Source organism: Aethina tumida, chromosome 1 (genome assembly GCF_024364675.1).
Source record: "Aethina tumida isolate Nest 87 chromosome 1, icAetTumi1.1, whole genome shotgun sequence".
NCBI classification, from domain to species: domain Eukaryota; kingdom Metazoa; phylum Arthropoda; class Insecta; order Coleoptera; family Nitidulidae; genus Aethina; species Aethina tumida.
In genome coordinates this window covers 26,694,345-26,718,580 of record NC_065435.1, presented here as the reverse complement: position 1 = coordinate 26,718,580, position 24,236 = coordinate 26,694,345, and the positions used below count along the sequence as shown (strand labels likewise).

Here is a 24,236-nt window from a genome sequence, read left to right as displayed (position 1 = left end):
ATCACCTCCTTGGGGGTGACCGAGTTCCTGAGTTTTGGATCTGGAAGACTTTGCAGGAGTGTGGGTGGCTGGTTGGGATAAAGATTTGGGATTAGCGTTAACAACTCTTCTCTTTCGATTATGGTAACTATTATAACTAAATTCAGACAGAAGAAGGACGAACAACTCAAACAAAAATTGTTACTATCAACAATATTCCCTGGTTGCACTTTGAACAATTGACAAAAGTCGCTAACAATAAGAGACCTTTCTGTCGTTACCAATGGCAGCGGTAACAATCGTCATTTATCCAAATTTGAGTAGCAACTACGGAAAAGTGTTTGTTAAGGAATGAAATTGCACATTGATACTTGGAACACTCTGTATAGATGCCCTAACGCAAGCGTCATGCTACGCAGGGTTTTTAGTTCTTAGTTTTTAGTCTTTGACGTTTCTAGCCGAGTGCACACTTTGTAATAATATAATAAACGATCAGTGTTCTTGTAACATCGACTATTATTCTCATCACACTCACACCTCAGTTTTCAAAAGTGTTTGTAGTGATATTTTTGTGTTTATTTAGTGTCCATCTTTTGTCTGAATTTAGTTAGTTACCAAATTCAGACAAATGAAAAAATTTGTTTACTTGTCTGGTAACCTTGGTTACCAATCCAAGAAACAACTGAATTAAATTTTTGTTTTCGTACTATAAAGAGTTTAATAACCGAATTAGCGATAATGAAATGGGAAAACAGCAAGTGTGCCTGCAAAAGGTCGAGTGGTTCCGAATCCTATTGGAACCGGACGGCACATCGCTAGTTCCGTTCCACAAGAAGTTCCTACTAAGAGACAAAAACCGTGAAAGAAGGAAAGGAAAAGGCGGTTCAAATCCAGGTTCTATTGGCAGAAAGAAAGGTCAACCGCCCGGTAAACCCTGAGCACGACTCCGTTCCAAGAGTTAACTATCTAAAGTAAGTAACAACAGCAAAATTCGGCAAAGCGCCTCACCGACATCAGACCCCCAAATGGAGTTAGACATAACGTTAATATAAACAATAAAATAGAATAAAGTATGTTAAAAAACAATAACAATTGACAAACGAAGGCGACCGAGGTAACCTTGGTGATCAAGAAACAGTGAGAGTCAGTTTGAGAGAAACAGCTCAAGAGCTCAGTAGTAGCCGTCTTTTTTGTTGATTCATCCTTTGTATTTCAATTATTTGATTGAATAAATTACTGCAATTTCTTGCATATTCTCTGAGGTTATGGGCCCAGTGCGTGCAGAATAAAGTTATACAATTGAGGTTGAAAGTCAATTGTGGTGAAGGCAACAGACAAAGATGGCGAACGTTACCGTAAATAACATTCTAAAAATTCAACAATTCGATGGCACGAATTTTAGCAATTGGAAATATCGTGTGGGAATTTTGCTTGATGAAATGGAGTTGAGAAGATTCATCGAGGAATCGTTGGAGGTCATTCTTACAGCGGAAAAAGATGTGACAAAACATCCTACGATTAAGTTGAATGAAAAGAAATGTGTTTCGATATTAGTACAGTTAGTTCATGATAGCCAACTTGAGTATGTTCGCGAAAAAGCTCGGGCAAAGGATATGTTCGACACATTATGCACGATTTTCGAAAGGAAAAGTGTGGCGTCGCAAGTTTTATTACGAAAACAATTGCTGACAATGAAATATAATGAGTCAGATGATATGATAAGTTACCTTTTGCAATTTGATAAGAGAATTCGAGAGTTAAAGTCAACGGGAGCTAAAATGGAAGAGCTTGATGTGGTTGTACATTTGTTGATTACTATGCCAAGAGGTTATGATAACCTAGTGACACCATCGGAAACGATGGATCAATCAAAGTTAACTGTAGAATTTGTTAAAACTCGGTTAATGGATGAGTACAATAAGCGGACTGGTGGAAATGGTTCAAGTAAATCAATTGAGCCTGGAGCAATGTTTGCTGGGAATAAGACAATTATATGTCATTTGTGTAAAAAGCCTGGACACAAATAGGCTCAATGTTTTCGCAATAAAAACAAAAAAGAGAGGTCAAATAGAGAAAGCGCAAACAGAGCAAGCGGTTCATCGATGTATGCAATTGCTGAAGATGGTACCAAAGAGAATTTGGCAGAATCGAAGGCATTTAACGCTCAATTGCAGCAGAATAGCGGTAATTACGCGGAAATAAAATTTGTTTTAGATTCTGGAGCGACTCAGCATATGGTGAATCAGAAGATGTTCTTCGATAAATTTGGAACCAATTGATGAAATAAGCATTTCGGTTGCCAAGAAAAATCAAAGCATTGTTGCAAAGCAACGTGGTGACATTCTCGTTAAAACATTTCACCATGGTGACACATCGGTAAAAACAATGGAGGACGTTCTATTCGTGAATGATTTGAAATGCAACTTGATGTCAATTCGAAGACTAACACAAAAGGGATATCGAATTGTGTTTGAGGGTGATTATACCTATGTATCACTGAATGGTATCGAAAAGTTTGTCGGACGCGTAAATGGAAGAATGTATGAAGTGACTTTGTACGTTGACAACAATGTGTTTGCGGGATTTACAAGAGTGAATAAATTGAATACAATATCACAGAATTTATGGCATTTTAGACTTGGTCATCTCAACCGAAATGACATGAAAAAGTTAGCCAATTATATGGCTATTGGTATGAGTAATGTAAAAAAAAGGATACACAGTTGTGCGAATCGTGTGTACTTGGAAAACATGTTCGTTCACCGTTTCCAAGAAATTCAAATACACGTTCATTGCGAGTTTTGGAATTGATTCACAGTGATGTTTGTGGACCGTATCCAACGAATGCATACGATGGGTCACGTTATTTTGTGACATTCATGGATGATTATTCGAGAGCATCCATGGTCTATTGCATCAAGAGAAAAAGAAAGAAAAGTGAAACGTTTGGTAAATTCAAGGAATTTGTTGCAATGGCTGAGGCACTTCATGGCTCAAAGGTGTCAAAATTGAGACATGATGGCGGTGGTGAATATACGTCAAACGAATTTAAAGAATACTGCAAACAAAAGGGTATTCAGATGTTAGTCACCGTTGGTTCAGTATCTGAACGTTTAAATGAAACGCTGCAAAACAAGGCTACGACAATGCTTTTGGCCAGTGGGATGGAAAATAAGTTTTGGAATGAAGCAATTATGTCGGCAAATTATATCAAAAATTGATCGCCAACGAACGCGGTTGGAAAGCAGTTTAAAGACAAGACACCAGCAGAAATTTGGTTTGGAAAGAAACCGGAGCTGTCAAACCTTCGAATATTTGGTTCTGAATGTTACAATAATATTCCACATGAAAAGCGGTTGAAATTACAAGCAAAAGCAACAAAATGTATTATGCTTGGTTATGGTGCGGCGTTTGGTACGTATCAACTTTGGGATATTGAACAACAGAGCTGATTTTTAGTCGAAATGTAACATTCAATGAATCATCGGTATTAAATCGATCAAAGTTAGTAGAGATAATCGGTTCAGAGGCGGTTACAGATAGTGGGAGTACGTGTGACGGTAAAGCAGTTCAACCAAATGATGATGAACAGTCGCGTACTGATAAAACTGGAGAAATCCACAGTACTAATTTGGCTTGTGTTGGTAACGGCGTTTATTTGGATAACATGGGTATCAGCGAGGTAACTCAACGAAAGAGCGGGGGAGTAGGAAAGGCACCGCAACGTTACGGTAATTTTGCACCTGAATGTGATGCGCATATGGCACTATCATCTATCGAAGGTGAATCACTAGTGTTATCAGCAGAACGATTTGTTGGTGATGATCCGTCCACAATTACGGAAGCAAAACGGCGTAGTGCTAAGAGGTACTCGAAAACTAGACGTTAAGATTAAAATCTCGGAACTAGAGGGTGAATTACAACGAATGAAAGTAAGTAATGCATTAAGCTGTCTGCTAAGCTACAGATACCATCGGTAAATCCTGGAAGTACTCCTACTTCTAACCCTAACACCAATCCTTCCTCCCGACCAGCCACCCCACACCTCCAAAACGCAGAAGTCTTCCACAAAGTGGGATACGCCTATGGAGGTGTTCTCGAAATCCTGACGACGCACCCCTGTGCTCACCGAAAGGACACGGAAGCACTGGAAGTATTTGTTTCCATTAAGGTCAAAATACAAAAGTTAATAGTTAGAACATGCCTGCTTACAAGGCGACGTGGAATGATAATGCAAGGTACTCAGTAAAACGCTTATTGACTATCTTACAACATTGGTGGGCTGTATACAACTAACTCTGCTTTTACAACTTAACTCTGTTTCTATAACTACGCTCTTCTGTTGTTTTTATTATCCGTTGTCATCACAACCGTTATACACGATGTCTAGATATTCTAACATAACCTGCCTCGAGTGAATTGGACCAATGATGAGTAAGTATAGTGTTTGCATGAGTACTGAGGTTTACACTTTAAACTATCAATTATCATTGGTTGATTGTGTCTTATGAAATTTTATACAATATGTTCCTACTTTATCTACATGTAAAAAAATTAAAAACTAAGTTTCCTAAGTTGTTCTCTAAGGAGCTTATAACATTAACTATTCGTTATTCATTTGTAGACATTTGAATTCCGTTCCCATAAACAAATTTCAATGTTTTATTTATTAATTCGTTATTTATTTGTAGACATTTGAATTTCGTTGTCATAAACTAATTTCAATTTTGTTCATAAAATCAGGTAGACCAAAAAGTTTTCTTTACTTGTTTACCACCAAACTTTAATCATTTCAAACTTTTATTTCATACGAACCACATCTCTCTGAAGTTGCTCCTACGCTTCAATTCAAAATTATTAGATAAAAATTCTCGCTTTTATTAATGAGTCCCTGCCTCATTGGAAATGATAATCAGAAGAAATACTTGTTTATAGTAATGCTAGAAATGAAACAGATCGTATCAAACTGTTATTTTTAGTGAATATTTTTGTCTAAATTCATTAATTTACTTACAGGAATTCCCAACTAAACAAAGAATAAGTACTTTCATGTATATGACGCTCCTTAAAACAACACATTAATACCTAATTAACTTGTTTTCAGAATAAATTAAGATTGAAATCTTAAAGTACGATGCAAAAGGCAAATGGTGTAAAGATTCTAGTGGCCCAAGAATTGGATTTAAATGTAAGTATAATTTTCATCTGTATTCAAGATTTTTATAATTAATGACATATTTTATGTTAAAACACACACAATTAAATTATTTAATTGGTATATGTAACAAAATTAATCTTTAATATTAATTTTATATATCTTTTTTAAAGTATTTCGACGATTCGTTGGGCACGAGGAGTTACATTCACATGGAAAGGCTGATTACCGTCATATAAATGAAGATGAAATGAGTCACGACGAAACCTGACGACATCGGGAAATATTTTCTCTGAGGCTATGAAATATGAATAGAAATCCAAGAAATCCGAAAAAAGTACAAGAAAAAATCACAATAAAGAAGAAAACAGCATTACCAAGAAACCGTCTTCAAAAGTTCTACCAAAATGGCTGAGGACTTGAATGTTCCCGTTGAAGTTTCACATATCTATCTCTGTATATAGCAGGTACTTTCATTTTATGGAAATGTTTCCATAGTGTGGATCTAGGTTTCAACTCATCTATCATCTGAGAATGAAGCTTGTTTATAGCAATTATAATTTTAGGTTAGTGCCAAAGTAATTCTTCCTTAAATTTTAATCTGTACTGTAATCACTAAATGTGTTTCCTAAAAAAATATGTTGCATATAACTTTTAAGTTCCTCCACTAAATAGTTGAAGGTTAAAAAAATCGACAATGGGTCGAAACCATTTATTAACAACCAAACTTATATTAAATTAACCACATAACTTAAAGGTCAACAAAGTAGTTTTATTTGAAAAGTTATATTATATATAAATATTTGGGAATCACATTTATAGTCATTTAGTATAGGTTGAAATATAAGGATGAATTTGATTCGGAACAGTTCTACCATTTAGTATAACTCATCTCATCTCGATATTTCTTAGCTCTGTCAATTTGTTGACACTGTGGATTCAAACGAATAGAATTATGCCAAAAAATATAACTGAACCACAACTTGATGTAATATTGATACAATGCAAGATCAATTCAAATTTACTTGAAAGACGACAACGTGTTTCTAAACTACATATTTCGAATTAGGATTAATTGAATTAACCATAACTCTTGCCTATAATTGGACAGGGTGACATGCTATAAGGTGACGTAATCTCGGTTAGACGAGACCCCGTGTTTTGTTAGTTACAGTTTTTCTGTTTCTGTTTTTGTTTTTAATAACATAGCAAAACGAAAAACCAACTAACTAATATATGTTGTTGTTTCTCTCGTTTTGCTATGTTATTAAAAAAACAAAAACAGAAACGGAAAAACTGTAACTAACAAATACGGGGTCTCGTCTAACCGACAAGACGAATCCCCAAGCAAAGGGCTGAGTCTCAACAGATCGCAGCGTGGAAACTGCTCTACCGAGTACAACACCCCGCCAGGTACGTAAGTCGTCTGCAGACAATTCCGAGTTCCAACATCGAAATGTTTGAACACCCATGGTAGACCGCCAAGAAGCCTGGTCGAACTTAGCAAGATAGATCCTGCCGTCGACCGATGGCTGCGCGCGGTAAACGGGGCTCGTGCGACGACCGACGCGAACGTCGACCGCCTAGTAAAGTCACATTGTTTTGAGCCTTTCGACTCTCGGAACTCCAAGAAATATCGTTGCCACCTTTGACTAGAAAGGATACGGCCTTAGAGGCGTTCAGGCATAATCCCACGGATGGTAGCTTCGCACCATCGCCCGCTCGAGCGAGTGCGTGAACCAAATGTCCGAACCTGCGGTTCCTCTCGTACTGAGCAGGATTACTATCGCAACGACCGGTCATCAGTAGGGTAAAACTAATCTGTCTCACGACGGTCTAAACCCAGCTCACGTTCCCTTTTTACGGGTGAACAATCCGACGCATGGCGAATTCTGCTTCGCAATGATAGGAAGAGCCGACATCGAAGGATCAAAAAGCGACGTCGCTATGAACGCTTGGCCGCCACAAGCCAGTTATCCCTGTAGTAACTTTTCTGACACCTCTTGCTGAAAACTCTTCAAGCCAAAAGGATCGATAGGCCGTGCTTTCGCAGTCCCTATGCGTACTGAACATCGAGATCAAGCCAGCTTTTGCCCTTTTGCTCTACGCGAGGTTTCTGTCCTCGCTGAGCTGGCCTTAGGACACCTGCGTTATTCTTTGACAGATGTACCGCCCTAGTCAAACTCCCCGCCTGGCAGTGTCCTCGAATCGGATCACACGGGAGCGTTAAACGGCGACCGAAACGCGGCCAAGCCCATGACCGACCGAAACGAGAGAAAACCGCGCGAACGATCTCCCCAACGTTAACGGAACGATCAAGAATCGTGACACGCGAACGGAACGCCACTCTGCGTGCTTGGTTCTAGAATGCCATGACAGCCGAAACCTGTGTTAAAGGTACGGCGCACGCGTTCCGCCTTACCGAGTAAGTAAAGAAACGAGTGGTATTTCACCGGCGATGTTGCCATCTCCCACTTATGCTACACCTCTCATGTCTCCTTACAGTGCCAGACTAGAGTCAAGCTCAACAGGGTCTTCTTTCCCCGCTAATTTTTCCAAGCCAGTTCCCTTGGCAGTGCTAGATAGTGGGTAGGGACAGTGGGAATCTCGTTAATCCATTCATGCGCGTCATTAATTAGATGACGAGGACAGTAGGTTGCTATTATTGTAAATGTCTAAATATTTCACCTATTTAAATCAAAAGATAATTCACGTAGTTGATTCTTTAAGCAAGAATTAGTGAGCGGCAAATTTCAACTAGGGTCTGAATTCACGTTTGGTTTGATTATTACCCTCAAACAACAATAAGATATCAATTTTCCAAGTTTGCTAATTTTATGTCAAAATTTAATTAGATTCCTCATCTCTAGATGACAACTTCAAAAAATGTCAACACAATTTATTTACAAAATCATGAAAAAGTGATTTCTACTTTACAATTTTCTGATTTGCAATCTTTGTTCACTTGAAATTTATAATTAATAGCTCTTTCATTTTTAATTTTGTTGAAATTCTCATCGACGTTTGTGCATATATATTTTAAGTGTCTCCACGTTTTCTTGAGAGCTGACAAATTGGACAACTTGGCCTTAGTTTCTGATTTATAATCGCGATTATAGGAACCTGGGATCCTATTAAGTAGTATTTCTCTAAAAAATCTTTATAAACATTCAAGAGGTGAAACACAATTTACTTTACCTACATGCTCCATACTTGCTTTAAAATAAAGTTCAAATCGTGGTGGTGAATCAAAACTTGAAGATTGTGATGCACAATATAAATTGAACTTTGCGAATGTTATTTGATGGGATAAGAACCCTTTAGAAGATAAATAAAAGTTGCTCAAGTTTTTTGTGCCCTTCGCAATAATTAAATGAACAAGTTTAGAAGGTAAATTTACCAAAGAATAGTTATGTACATAATCTGGGTTCAATAACAACGAAGGCAGTTTGTTTATCAAACAAAAGAAACACATTCAATATTCATACATTCTTCCTTTCTATTTACCTGGAAGAATATCATCATCTAACACATGTCTGATCGGTATTCCAAATAAATGCCTTTCTAAGAAAATTGTGTCTCAATTCTTGACTCTGTTATAGCGTAAGCTTTATTTTCAATAATAAGATGTTTTTTCGCATTGTAAATTAAATTGTATAAGAAGAATGCTTCACTGTTAACTATCACAGGAGGATAGCTCCTCGATTATTATTATAGAATCCTGTGTTCAGAATATCTCGACAATTTAGAATATCATCTTTCTATATTTGGTATCGTCAATATAAAATCGGCCAACAAGCAAAATGAAATAACTGAAATATCAGTTGTCAGTTAGTTGTCAAAACAAACGTACAGGACCAGAGTTCTCAAAAACTTATTCTCCTGTTTTAAGAAATTGTTAGTAAATAATTTCATTATTTATTCCATATGGTATTACTCAAGCCTTAACCATTATGTTAAACCCTACACATTTTCCATTTAAATTTAATCCATTGATGTTAATCAAAGTTGACTTTTTTTAGAAATTATGTGTTATTCCTTATGAATTACTTCTGAAATAAATTGATGGCGTGTATGTAGTTGTTGAGTTTTTGAATGATGACCTAGTGTTCTAAAGTTTCACAGCATCTCTTGAATGTTGAAATTGTTAATATTTTAAATTAAGCTTTGGGAACAGTTGTAAATTACAGATGCTAGGTTACAACAAGTGTTCTGTTGTTTTTTTAAATTTGGATTCCCTTAGATACAGAATTTATTGCAGTTAATCAAGGCGGAATATTGTAACAATTACATTAATAACGAAATATATCTATTTCAGAGCTCTGATTTCAAATAGTGTTAATTAATCTTGAAATACTCGGAAATCAAGCCACATGAAAATTTCCCGTGGGCTTTTATTTTGCTGTATCAAAATATTACCAATTATATTTAAAGTTCACTTAAATAAAGTTAGGAGATAAGATATATTAACAAAACACCAAAATGTCTTAGAAACTGTAAAATAAAATCCCGATTTGTATATATATCGAAAGTTAACCAAAGTTATACAATATTACAGAGTACAGAGAGTATTTAGTGTAAAATATCGTGTTATATATACCGCCCCTTTGGTTGACTGAATCAACGCACTACAACGCCGTATAATCAAATTGAGACATCCCTAATTAAAAATCGCTCCGTTATTTTCCTTCTTTCAAAAAAATCTTTGGTCACTGTGTTTTTCATTCTCTTCTACAATATGATTTATTCAATCAATTTTTGAAGATAATTTTTGCAATACCCTCAAAAATTATTTCTTTTTACAGAATGCAAATTTAAATAAAGTATCTAAGAACTCCATCTACATCCCAACGCATATGGAGAGTTACTACCACGATTTTAACATATTTTTGAAGCAAGTATGGAGCATACAGGTAAAGCAAGTAAATTGTGTCTCACTTCTTGAATGTCTATAAGAGCATAAACTTTCATTTCAATTATGATATACCTTATTACAGATATTTTAGAAGAATACTGCTTAATAGGATACAAGGCTCCGCGATGTTTGATTGTATATAATTACTTCTTTCCATGATCGGTATCGCGATTATATGATAACCGAATAAGCAGAACGAAAATACTACAACTTTAGTTCTCGATGATGTTGTCAGGGTTTTGTCAAAACATGCCTACTCCCAAGAAAATATGGAAACACTAAAAATATATATGCGCTAAAGTAGATGAAAGTTTTAACAAAACTGCAACAGATAAATCTATTAATTATAAATTTCAACCCAACAAAGATTTCAAATCTTTATTTCCCCAGAAAATTGTGAAATAGAAATCACTATTTCATGATTTGGTTTATAAATTGTGTTAACATTATTTGAACTTGTCATCCAGACATGAAGAATCTAAATAATTTACGACATAAAATTATCAAATATGGAAAGATTGGTATATTAGTGTTGTTTGAGGGTGATAATTAAAGGTGAAGGAGAAAAATTCAGTGCATAGTTGAAATCTGTCGCTCACTTATTCAAGCTGAAAGAGTCAACTACGTGAATTTACTGTTGATTTAAAAAGGTGAAATATTTAAACAGTTACAAAAATAGCAACTTACCGTCTGAAGGTTTAGATTACGAGCCCTGCAAGTCACTGAAATCAAATCAGTTGCAGATCTCTCGTCGACATTTATTTTCGACAGGTAATTAATATGTGATAGGTGAGGGATAGCAACGAATTGTTTGTCAAAAAATAAAATAACATGTCAAATTACGTTTCTTTATGGCATATGTCAGAACTATGTAGTAATTTATAAAAAAGTTGTCTTCTCTCAAGCATATTTGATTTGATTCTTACATTGTATTAATATAACACCCAATTGTGGTTCAGTTATATCTTTTCTTATAATTCGTTTTAATCCACTGTCTCAGCAAATTGACAGAGCAAAGGAATATCGTGATGATTTTTCAATTTGTTATAATATTTTTCATGGTGGAACTGTTTCGAATCAATCTCATCCTTGTATTTCAACCTACAGTGGATCACCATAAATGATATTCCCAAATATTTAAATATAACATAACTATACAAATAAAACTACTTTGTTTAACTTATGTCGATATTTTAATATTAATTTGGTGTTATAAAATGGTTTCGACACATTGCCGATTTTTTCAACATCCAAATATTCAGTGGAAAAATATACAGATATACACAATATAATTATTTATGAATCACATTTTCCGTCATAAATTACAGATTAAAATATAAGCAAAAACTACTACGGCACAATTCTAATATTATAATTACTATAAACATGCTTAATTCTCAGATGTTAGATGAGTTGAAACGTATGCCCATACCATGGAAAACTTTCCATAAAATGGAAGTACCTTCTTTATACACAGACAGATATGTGGAACTCCAACGGGAACATTCCTGTCCTCAGCCTTTTTGATAGAACTTTTGAAGACGGTTTCTTGTTATTGCTGTTTTCTCCTTTATTGTGACTTTTTCTTGACCTTTTTTCGGATTTCTTGCATATTTTTTCATATTTCATAGCCTCAGAGAAAATAGCACGTCCTCAATCTCCGGAGATCTATCTTTCAACACTCTAATCCGGAGATTGCATGCTTGCATGATATCCAACCCTGTGAATCCGACAGATACAAGAGACCTTGTCTCTTGGCTGTCTAGACCTCTGCGTCTCTTTTGAACATCTTTTCTTTACTATGTAGCGATTGTTAGGTACCTCTTTAGTTTTCCCTCCTATTTTCCTAAACCTTTAAGGTTAACTACTCTTAAGTCATGATCTTCGAATCATTGCCCGGAGAGGGGTTTTTAGTCGGTAAAGTTCGGCACTACGTCTTGTAGATTTCCCCCTCTTTGCTCCAATAAAAGAAAATCATAATTTATTCTGAAAACAAATCAATGTGTTATTTTATGAAGCCTTATTTTGTGTTTAGTTGGGAATTCCTGTAAATATAAATAATGAATTTAGCCAAAACTATTCCCTAAAAATAACAGTTTGGTACGATCGGTTTCATTTCTAGCATTACTGTACATAAGTATTTCTGCTAATTACAATTCTCAATGAGGAAGAACCTCATTAATAAAGAGAGAATATTTAACTATTAATTTTGAATTGAAGCGTAGGAGCAACTTCAGAAAGATGTGTTTCTTATGAAATAAAAGTCTGAACTGATTGGAGGTTTGTGGTAAACAAATAAAGAAAACTTTTTGGGCTACTTGATTTTATGAAAAATATTGTAATATGTTTATATACAACGAAATTCAAATGTCTACAAGTGAATAATGCATAGAAATTCAAACAAAATGGTCCTGTGGCATAAACAACTAGAGTACCTACATTATAAAGGCGTACAGGATTTGTACAGAAAGCGACTGGTACACGGTAATAAATTGGATAATGATAAATTACCCATGTGGTGTGACAATGTCAACGAGGTGAGCAAGCAAGGAAACCCTTTACTGACAGAGAAGGAAGAAGTAAGCAGTTACTGAATATTGTCCATTCAGATATCTGCGGACCAATGCGAGTCAAATTCAGCGGTGGATCAAGATATCTTCTTACATTAATAGACGAATATAATAGGTGGTGCCAGGTTTTTTCCTTAAGTCAAAGAGAGAAGTTTTTGAAAAATTTAAGGAGTACAAAAGAACTGTCGAAAATAAACTGGTAATGAAATTAAGAGAGAATTAGCTGAGAAATTGAAGATCATAGATTGCAAGGTTTTTCTTTAGAATAGAAATTAATCAAAGTAAGAAAGGAGTAACACTAAAACAAAAAAAATATATTTTAGAGAAATTCAGAATGGTAGATTGCAATCCAATTAAAACACTGTATGACTGCCACTCAAAATTTAACAGAGATTTAAAACCATTCAAAGACCCCACACGATACAGAGAATTAATTGGTACTCTAATGTACTCTAAGGTAACCGATCAAAACTGAGGCTTTACAATAACTAGCTGTGTCGTTGGATGTGGTACCGCTTTCCTTTCTGCCAATAGAACCTGGATTTGGGCCTCCTTTTCCTTTTCTTATTTCTCGGCTCTTGTCTTTTAATAGGAACTTTAATAGGGTCACTAAATAAAAACGAAAATATCACTACCAACACTTTTCCGTAGTTGCTACCGAAACTTGGTTAAATGACGATCGTTACCTCTGCCATTGATAACAACAGAAAAATTTCTTATTGTTAGCGACTTTTGTCAATTGTTCAAAGTGTGGGTAGCAACCAGGGAATATTGTTGAAAATTACAATTTTTTTTTGAGTTGTTCGTCCTTCTTTTGTCTGAATTTAGTTATAATAGTTACCATAATCGAAAGAGAAGAGTTGTTAATTTGGCTTGTAACCTCGGTTACTAAACCAATAAACTATGTGTAGGGTCCGGGAAAAAGAAAAGCTAAGTGAAAAACTCAATAAACCCCAAAAGAGTGCTTACACAGCTTTGTCGTCTAAACTAGGGATACTATCGGTAAACTCTGATGGTACCCCTACTCCTAACGCTAATCCCAAATCTTTGTCCCAACTAGCCACCCCTACTCCTGCAAAGTCTCCCAGCTCCAAAACTCAGAAAACTTCTTGGAACTCGGTCACCCCCAAGGAGGTGATGTCGAAATTGTGTAACTACGACGCACCCCACCATTTATGGTTCAGTGTTGAAATTTATGTATATTGAATTGTATTAAAGTATTTTAGACCAAGTGCCCTAAGAATTAGAAGAGCCTTCTCATAGAAAATAAACTCCTTGTTATTAAAGTAATTATTTAATGTTTCTAATTGAATGGAATTATTTGGTAGCGCTAATGGCTAGACGTCTCAGTCTCAGTTTCGGCTCGTATTTTTTGACAACTCACTGACAATCTTGACAACTGATCTTTGTGTAATTTTGTTTTGATTGGTGTCCGATCCTATAATGCTCTTTGGCGAATTACAGAAAGAGGATATTTCAGTCTGCCAAAATGTGCGGAAAATGGGATCACATAAATATTAATCAACGAGCTGACCCAGCTTACAAAATCCGATAATATGCATTCCTCAGTTAATTTAATGCTGTCTTGTTAACCAAAATTAGTTTACCTGAAGCATTCTTCTCAATTTACAGCGCAATGTAGCTTAGGCTATTATAAAGAATGAAAAATTATAACACATCTTAAAACAAATAATGTTTCATTTCCTCTTGGGAATCCAATTGTAACTGTTGTGATGACCTGTAGGAGTGTACTGAAACTACTCATAATCTGTTAAAATTGTAATTTGAATTGTGCGCCTGTAGACAGTTAAGTTGTAATTTTAACACTAAATTCTTAAATATAAGTTTTTCTTCTGAAATAATAAATTCTTTTAAGAAAAATTAACAGGTTATGAAGCCAGAAAAGCCCAGGGAAGCCCAGAATGGCTTACTTACTGAGAAAAGTAATGAAGTTAACCTAAAACGTCAATACGACAATTGAAAAGTGTTTTCTCGTAACATCTGGAATAAGGGTTCTTAAATTGTCAGCAAACAATCAATTGGCATTAATTGAAAAGTTAACCGGCCGAGATAATTACGTAACATGGCGATTTGCTCTAAAAACATACCTACAGCAAGAGGAGTTGTGGAACTGCATAGACCCCACCACATGTGTCATTGTGGACACAAAACGAGACACAAAGGCAAAAACTAAGATAAATTTACTAGTTGACTAAATAAATTACGTGCACATGCAAGAGAGTAGTACTGCAAAAGAAGTATGGGATACGTTTTCATAAGTATAAGTGATCTCTATAATACTTCACTTACTGTATGTCAAAACGTAGAGAAATATGTGAGCAAAATTATGTGTACTGCTCGCAAGCTCAGAAACATGGGTTTCGCAGTTGACGATGAATGGCTAGTTACATTGCTACTCTCCGGTCTACCAGAGTCCTCCTATCAACCAATGATTATTGCTATTGAAAGCTCCGGCATGAAGATAACTTCAATTTCTGTGAAATCAACATATCACAAAATGTTAAACAACCGGAAAGTGACTCAACAGTATTCTCAGTCAACAATAACAACCACAAGAAGCAAAGTAAGTAAGGGTGCTACACTTGTAATAAGTAAGGTCATAAAAGTCCTCAAATGCAAATCCAGGACCAAGAATGTTCAACAAAAAGCAAGTAGTTCATCATATGCTGTTGTGTTTGAGACAACATCCAGCCAAAATGACCCATGGCAAGTGGCTTCCGGTGCATCGTCACACATGACAAGACGTAAGAACATGCTTGAAAATATGACGGCTCCTGTCATACATAAAATCAGAGTCGCAGACAACAAAGTATAATCTGTGCAATGTTCAGTACAAGTGAGGTTGGACCATTATGACGATGAAGGTCAAAACAAAAAGGTGCTTTTTACAAAAGGATTATGTTTTCCTAAACTGGCAACAAATCTATTGTCTCTAAGTCAGATTATTTGCGATGGTAGCCAAATAAAATTTGACGGAACAAACTGTGTTATTATGAACAGCAGAAGTGAGGTAGTATCTTCCCACTGTGGCTTTATGTGAGGGTCGACTGGAACAGTATTAGGATTAGCATTAGTCATTTCAAACCTGTTTAAAATTTGTTCCGTATAAATACTAAAACTACTACTAAAACTCTTTTCGGTGTAGAGTCGAATTTTGCATTCCAGCAGCGAGGGAATTGTTTTAACCCATATAGTGACTTGTTCAATTTACATACCATGTTTTCGTCATGATCCAACCCTTCTTGTTAAGTCATAAATAGGTGTGTTCTCCATATAAAAATGCTGTCTTTACGTCTAGTTACTTGATTTTGTGATTATTTTGTACAGCCACAGATAGTAACAATCGTATTGAATCTCACCTGACTGTTTGTGCAAAAGTTTCCTGGTAATCAACACGTGACATTTGACCATATCATTTCACACACAGATGTGATTTGTAACGTGGTCATTAAATAAATGAATCACTGTCATTAAAGTTATTATAACAAATCGAAAAATCATCTCGATATTTCTTTTCTCTGTCAATTTGTTGACACTTTCGAATAAAACAAATAGAAATATATTAAAAATATAACTGAACCACAATTTGATGTAATATTAATACAATGAAAGAAACAAATCAAATTTACTTGAAATAAGACAACTTTTTTCTAAATTACATATTTCGAATAAGGTTTAATTGGACATGTTTTGTTTATATTGTAACGTCTGGCACATGTCACAAGGAAACGTAATCTTAGCAACATAAATGTTATTTTCTTTTATTTGATAAACAAAATTCCTTCGTTGCTATTGAAACTTGAAAGTTCGCAAAATGTCATTCAATCCCACACCCACTCCCAAATGTTCGTTTAGTTTTGTAATTACTAATTAATTAAAATTTTATTTATGTGTATATACATCTAGTTATCCTGTTTTCAATTTCATCCCTCACGTCAATTTCATCCCTCGTATCACATTTTCAAATTAAATTATAATAGTTGGAACTTCTCTTAGCAGCAATCTATTCTAATGGAAATATAAAGTTAACAAAGCTAACAAAAACAATTTCTTTTCACATGTTAATTATGTCAGAATCACAGACAGTTTTTGTATGTCGACGATAGATCTGCAACTAATTTGATTTCCATGACTTTCAGGACTAGTAATCGGCATCTCCACAATAATGGCATCAAGTTGCCATTATTGTAATTGTTTAAATATTCCTAACGAGTTCCTAAGGAGTCAGCACGTTTTGACAACTCTGGCAATTTTGACAGCTAATGTGAGAGTATTTTGTTCTGCTTAATTGCTGTACATATAATCCGCGATACCGATTATGGAAAGAGGTTATTTTATACGACAAAACATCACAGAACCTGGGATCCTACAGCAGTATTTGTGTAAAAAGCTACTTTAATGTGTGGGCAAAAGCACCAAGATATGATCCAGCTTTTCTTTTACATTTACCCAAATTCATTTTAGCTTGAGCCGAACCAACTTTTCTAGAAAAACTACCGCCCAATCTATTACTCATTTTTAAATTTCAAACACATTACATTAAAATCTTTTATCTAAAGTATAACTTGCGAATATGGTGTTGATTAATTTTTTATAAAAACTAATCACTTTACATTGCAATCGTTATGATTATTTACAGTGGAAAAATTACTTGACAAATCCAGCCCATTTAGTGTAGCAAACAATAAATCATGGCAGATTCTATCAAATGCCTTTTAAATGTCTGTATAAACAACATCAACCTGTAAATGATTTTCAAGAGCACCAACTGTCGAGAGGTTATAAATAAGAAGGTTGGTCGCAGAAGGTTTTGGAACTAAGGCATAATTGGAAGTTTTGGAACTAAGGCATAATTATTTTGGAAATGATTTTTTTGGACAATTTTGGAAAACAACAAGTTAACTACCTCTATCCTTTAAGGTAGGTATAACAAACGATTTTTTACGTACGTTAGGAAATAAAGTAGATTTTAAAAACATTTTAAATTTCATTGTTAGAGGCTTTGTTAATGAGAATCCACAATTCATTCAATACTGTAGAAGGAATATCATAAGGACCTCTATTACTAGATAAATCAAGACTTCCGAGTTCATTGAAAACATCAATCTGGACAAAATTATAATAACTTTTTGAATATAAACAAAAATATTAGATTTGTGTCTGCATTGAAGGCTAAAAAGTGAAACAAACAGCTAACGAAGTGTAAATACTTATTTCTTTTGTTGTTTTTATCTTTTCAATGACGAAATTGTAAGAAGTTACCAAATAATTGTTCAAGATCAGTTTTGAAATCAAATGATATTTTGTACATATTCAGGTTTCAACAGCAATGAAGGCGATAAGTTTATTAATCAAAAGTAACACATACTTTTGTTGTCTGAAGAATATGCATCGACAAAAGTGTGTGAATTGTTAATTAGACATTGCTATTCCTAACAAATATCAAAATTTTATATATTTTCTTTGATAAGATAATAATAACACTTTTTTAGCTGCTTTTTTTCAATTCTGTTAAACTTATAAATTCACATCACATAATTAGGACCTTCCCACTTTCCGCATATTTTGGCAAATTGAAATAACCTCTCTCAGTAATTCGCCAAAGAGCATTATAGGAATGGACACCAAACAAAACGAAATTACACAAAGATCAGTTGCCAAGATTGTCAATGAGCTGTCAAAAAATATTAACCGAAACTGAGATCTGAGACGGCTAATCATGAGCGCTGTTTTTTCCCAAACCAATTTAAAAGTTACTTCTCTATGAGAAGTCTCTTCTAATTCTTAGTCTACTTGGATTAATATACTTTAATGCAATTCGATATACATAAATTTGAACACTGATTCATAACTGGTGGGGTGCATCGTAGTTAGACAATTTCGACATCACCTCCTTGGGGGTGTCCGAGTTCCTGAGTTTTGGAGCTGGAAGACTTTGCAGGAGTGGGGGTGGCTGGTTGAGATAAAGATTTGTGATTAGCGTTATCAACTCTTCTCTTTCGATTATGGTAACTATTATAACTAAATTCAGACAGAAGAAGGACGAACAACTCAAAGAAAATTTGATACTATTAACAATATTCCCTGGTTGCACTTTGAACAATTGACAAAAGTCGCTAACAATAAGAGACCTTTCTGTCGTTACCAATGGCAACGGTAACAATCGTCATTTATCCAAAATTGAGTAGCAACTACGGAAAAGTGTTTGTTAAGGAATGAAATTGCACATTGATACTTGGAACACTCTGTATAGATGCCCTAACGCAAGCGTCATGCTACGCAGGGTTTTTAGTACTTAGTTTTTAGTCTTTGACGTTTCTAACACACTTTGTAATAATATAATAAACGAACAGTGTTCTTGTAACATCGACTATTATTCTCATCACACTCACACCTCAGTTTTCAAAAGTGTTTGTAGTGATATTTTTGTGTTTATTTAGTGTCCATCTTTTGTCTGAATTTAGTTAGTTACCAAATTCAGACAAATGAAAAAATTTGTTTACTTGTCTGGTAACCTTGGTTACCAATCCAAGAAACAACTGAATTAAATTTTTGTTTTCGTACTATAAACAGTTTAATAACCGAATTAGCGATAATGAAATGGGAAAACAGCAAGTGTGCCTGCAAAAGGTCGAGTGTTTCCGAATTATATTGGAACCGGACGGCACATCGCCAGCAAAAACCGTGAAAGAAGAAAAGAAAAAGGCGGTTCAAATCCAGGTTCTATTGGCAGAAAGAAAGGTCAACCGCCCGCTAAACCATGAGCACGACTCCGTTCCAAGTTCCGAAAGAGTTAACTATCTAAAGTAAGTAACAACAGAAAAATTCGGCAAAGCGCCACACCGACATCAGACCCCCAAATGGAGTTAGACATAACGTTAATATAAACAATAAAATAGAATAAACTATGTTAAAAAACAATAACAATTGACAAATGAAGGCGACCGAGGTAACCTTGGTGATCAAGAAATAGTGAGAGTCAGTTTGAGAGAAACAGCTCAAGAGCTCAGTAGTGGCTGTCTTTTTTGTTGATTCATCCTTTGTATTTCAATTATTTGATTGAATAAATTACTGCAATTTCTTGCATATTCTCTGAGGTTATGGGCCCAGTGCGTGCAGGATAAAGTTATACAATTGAGGTTGGAAGTCAATTGTGGTGAAGGCAACAGACAAAGATGGCGAACGTTACTGTAAATAACATTCTAAAATTACAACAACTCGATGGCACGAATTTTAGCAAATGGAAATATCGTGTGGGAATTTTGCTTGATGAAATGGAGTTGAGAAGATCCATCGAGGAATCGTTGGAGGTCATTCTTACAGCGGAAAAAGATGTGACCAGACATCCTACGATTAAGTTGAATGAAAAGAAATGTGTTTCGATATTAGTACAGTCAGTTCAGGATAGCCAACTTGAGTATGTTCGCGAAAAAGCTCGGGCAAAGGACATGTTCGACACATTATGCACGATTTTCGAAAGGAAAAGTGTGGCGTCGCAAGTTTTATTACGAAAACAATTGCTGACAATGAAATACAATGAGTCGGATGATATGATAAGTTTACTTTTGCAATTTGATAAGAGAATTCGAGAGTTAAAGTCAACGGGAGCTACAATGGAAGAGCTTGATGTGGTTGTACATTTGTTGATTACTATGCCATGAGGTTATGATAACCTAGTGACAGCATTGGAAACAATGGATCAATCAAAGTTAACTGTAGAATTTGTTAAAACGCGGTTAATGGATGAGTAAAACAAGCGGACTGGTGAAAATGGTTCGAGTAAATCAATTGAGCCTGGAGCAATGTTTGCTGGGAAAAAGACAATTATATGTCATATGTGTAAAAAATCTGGACACAAAAAGGCTCAATGTTTTCGCAATAAAAACAAAAAAGAGAGGTCAAATAGAGAAAGCGCAAACAGAGCAAGCGGTTCATCGATGTATGCAATTGCTGAAGATGGTACCAAAGAGAATTTGGCAGAATGGAAGGCATTGCAGCAGAATAGCGGTAATTACGCGGAAATAAATTTTGTTTTAGATTCTGGAGCGACTCAGCATATGGTGAATCAGAAGATCTTCGATAAATTTGGAACCAATTGACGAAATAAGCATTTCGGTTGCCAAGAAAAATCAAAGCATTGTTGCAAAGCAACGTGGTGACATTCTCGTTAAAACATTTCACCATGGTGACACATCGGTAAAAACAATGGAGGACGTTCTATTCGTGAATGATTTGAAATGCAACTTGATGTCAATTCGAAGACTAACACAAAAGGGATATCGAATTGTGTTTGAGGGTGATTATGCCTATGTATCGCTGAATGGTATCGAAAAGTTTGTCGGACGCGTAAATGGAAGAATGTATGAAGTGACTTTGTTCGTTGACAACAATGTGTTTGCGGGATTTACAGGAGTGAATAAATTGAATACAATATCACAGAATTTATGGCATTTTAGACTTGGTCATCTCAACCGAAATGACATGAAAAAGTTAGCCAATTGTATGGCTATTGGTATGAGTAACGTAAAAAAAAGGATACACAGTTGTGCGAATGGTGTGTACTTGGAAAACATGTTCGTTCACCGTTTCCAAGAAATTCAAATACACGTTCATTGCGAGTTTTGGAATTGATTCACAGTGATGTTTGTGGACCGTATCCAACGAATGCATACGATGGGTCACGTTATTTTGTGACATTCATGGATGATTATTCGAGAGCATCCATGGTCTATTGCATCAAGAGAAAAAGTGAAACGTTTGGTAAATTCAAGGAATTTGTTGCAATGGCTGAGGCACTTCATGGCTCAAAGGTGTCAAAATTGAGACATGATGGCGGTGGTGAATATACGTCAAACGAATTTAAACAATACTGCAAACAAAAGGGTATTCAGATGTTAGTCACCGTTGGTTCAGTATCTGAACGTTTAAATGAAACGCTGCAAAACAAGGCTACGACAATGCTTTTGGCCAGTGGGATGGAAAATAAGTTTTGGAATGAAGCAATTATGTCGGCAAATTATATCAAAAATCGATCGCCAACGAACGCGGTTGGAAAGCAGTTTAAAGACAAGACACCAGCAGAAATTTGGTTTGGAAAGAAACCGGAGCTGTCAAACCTTCGAATATTTGGTTCTGAATGTTACAATCATATTCCACATGAAAAGCGGTTGAAATTACAAGCAAAAGCAACAAAATGTATTATGCTTGGTTATGGTGCGACGTTTGGTACGTATCAACTTTGGGATATTGAACAACAGAAGCTGATTTTTAGTCGAAATGTAACATTCAATGAATCATCGGTATTAAATCGATCAAAGTTAGTAGAGATAATCGGTTCAGAGGCGGTTACAGATAGTGGGAGTACGTGTGACGGTAAAGCAGTTCAACCAAATGATGATGAACAGTCGCGTACTGATAAAACTGGAGAAATCCACAGTACTAATTTGGCTTGTGTTGGTAACGGCGTTTATTTGGATAACATGGGTATCAGCGAGGTAACTCAACGAAAGAGCGGGAGAGTAGGAAAGGCACCGCAACGTTACGGTAATTATGCACCTGAATGTGATGCGCATATGGCACTATCATCTATCGAAGGTGAATCACTAGTGTTATCAGCAGAACGATTTGTTGGTGACGATCCGTCCACAATATCGGAAGCAAAACGGCGTAGTGACTGGTCTGAGTGGGAATAAGCAATCAATTGTGAGATGCAGTCGTTAGCAAAGAACAATACTAGGTCTATTTGCGACTTACCTAGAGCAAGAAAAGCAATCACAAATAATTGAAATGTCTTTATGATTCGGATTGCCTTCATTCTATTCTATTGAGAGGCGGTGTTAATATAAACAATAAAATAGAATAAAGTAAGTTAAAAAACAATAACAATTGACAAATGAAGGCGATTGAGGTAACCTTGGTGATCAAGAAACAGTGAGAGTCAGTTTGAGAGAAACAGCTCAAGAGCACAGTAGTAGTTGTCTTTTTTGTTGATTCATCCTTTGTATTTCAATTAATTGATTGAATAAATTACTGCAATTTCTTGCATATTCTCTGAAAAGTAAGTAACAACAGCAAAATTCGGCAAAGAGCTACACCGATATCAGACCTCCAAATGGAGTTAGACATAACGTTCGTCCTTCCGTTTGAATTTAGTTATAAGAGTTGCCATATTCAGACAAAAGAGAAGAGTTGTTAATTTGGCTGGCAACCTCGGTTACTAAACCAATAAACCATGTGTAGTGTCCGCGAAAAAGATAAGCCAAGAGGTACCCGAAAACTAGATGTTAAAATCTCGGAACTAGAGGGTGAATTAAAACGAATGAAAGTAAGTAATGCAGTAAGCTGTCTGCTAAACTACAGATACCATCGGTAAATCCTGGAAGTACTCCTACTTCTAACCCTAACACCAATCTGTCCTTCCGACCAGCTACCCCACACCTCCAAAACGCAGAAGTCTTCCACAAAGTGGGATACTCCTATGGAGGTGGTCTCGAAATCCTGACAACGCACCCCTGTGCTCTTCTGCTGTTTTTATTCTCCGTTGTCATCACAACCGTTATACACGACGTCTAGATATTCTAACATAACCTGCCTCGAGTGAATTGGACCAATGATGAGTAAGTATAGTGTTTGCATGAGTACTGAGGTTTACACTTTAAACTATCAATTATCATTGGTTGATTGTGTCTTCTGAAATTTTATACATTATGTTCCTACTTTATCTACATGTAAAAAAATTAAAAACTAAGTTTCCTAAGTTGTTCTCTAAAGAGCTTATAACATTAACTATTCGTTATTCATTTATAGACATTTGAATTCCGTTCCCATAAACAAATTTCAATGTTTTATTTATTAATTCGTTATTTATTTGTAGACATTTGAATTTCGTTGTCATAAACTAATTTCAATTTTGTTCATAAAATCAGGTTATGTTAAAACACACACAATTAAATTATTTAATTTAAATGAAAAACAAATAAAATTGGTATATATAATATGATTAATCTTTAATAATTTTATATATCTTTTTTAAGGTATTTTGACGATTCGTTGGGCACGAGGAGTTACGGTCACATGGAAAGGCTGATTACCATCATATAAATGAAGATGAAATGAGCCACGACAAAACCTGACGACATCGGCAAATATTTTCTCTGAGGCTATGAAATATGAATAAAAATCTAAGAAATCCGAAAATAGTACAAGAAAAAATCACAATAAAGAAGAAAACATCATTACCAAGAAACCGTATCCAAAAAGGCTGAGGACTGGAATGTTTCCATTGGAGTTCCACATATCTATCTCTGTATATAGCAAGTACTTCCAATTTATGGAAATGTTTCCATAGTGTGGATCTAGGTTTCAACTCATCTATCATCTGAGAATGAAGCTTGTTTATAGCAATTATAATTTTAGATTAGTGCCGAAGTAATTTTTCCTTAAATTTTAATCTGTACTGTAATCACTAAATGTGTTTCCTAAAAAAATATGTTGCATATAACTTTTAAGTACCTCCACTGAATAGTTGAAGGTTAAAAAAATCGACATTAGGTCGAAACCATTTATTAACAACCAAACTTATATTAAATTAACCACA

The 24,236-nt window shown here is 35.2% G+C and overlaps 1 long non-coding RNA gene across 2 annotated transcripts in view; it reads left to right on the top strand.

The window, feature by feature from the left end:
* The window catches only part of LOC126264217 (uncharacterized), a 136,459-nt gene that overhangs the window by 75,819 nt on the left and 36,404 nt on the right, over positions 1-24,236 (top strand). The window contains exon 3 of one of the 2 annotated variants that reach the window (XR_007546979.1): positions 13,680-13,802. The exons of the other annotated variant lie outside the window; for it this stretch is intronic. This is a non-coding gene — a long non-coding RNA (uncharacterized LOC126264217). Of the gene's footprint in view, positions 1-13,679; positions 13,803-24,236 lie in introns of those variants that run through there. 2 annotated transcript variants of the gene reach the window in all.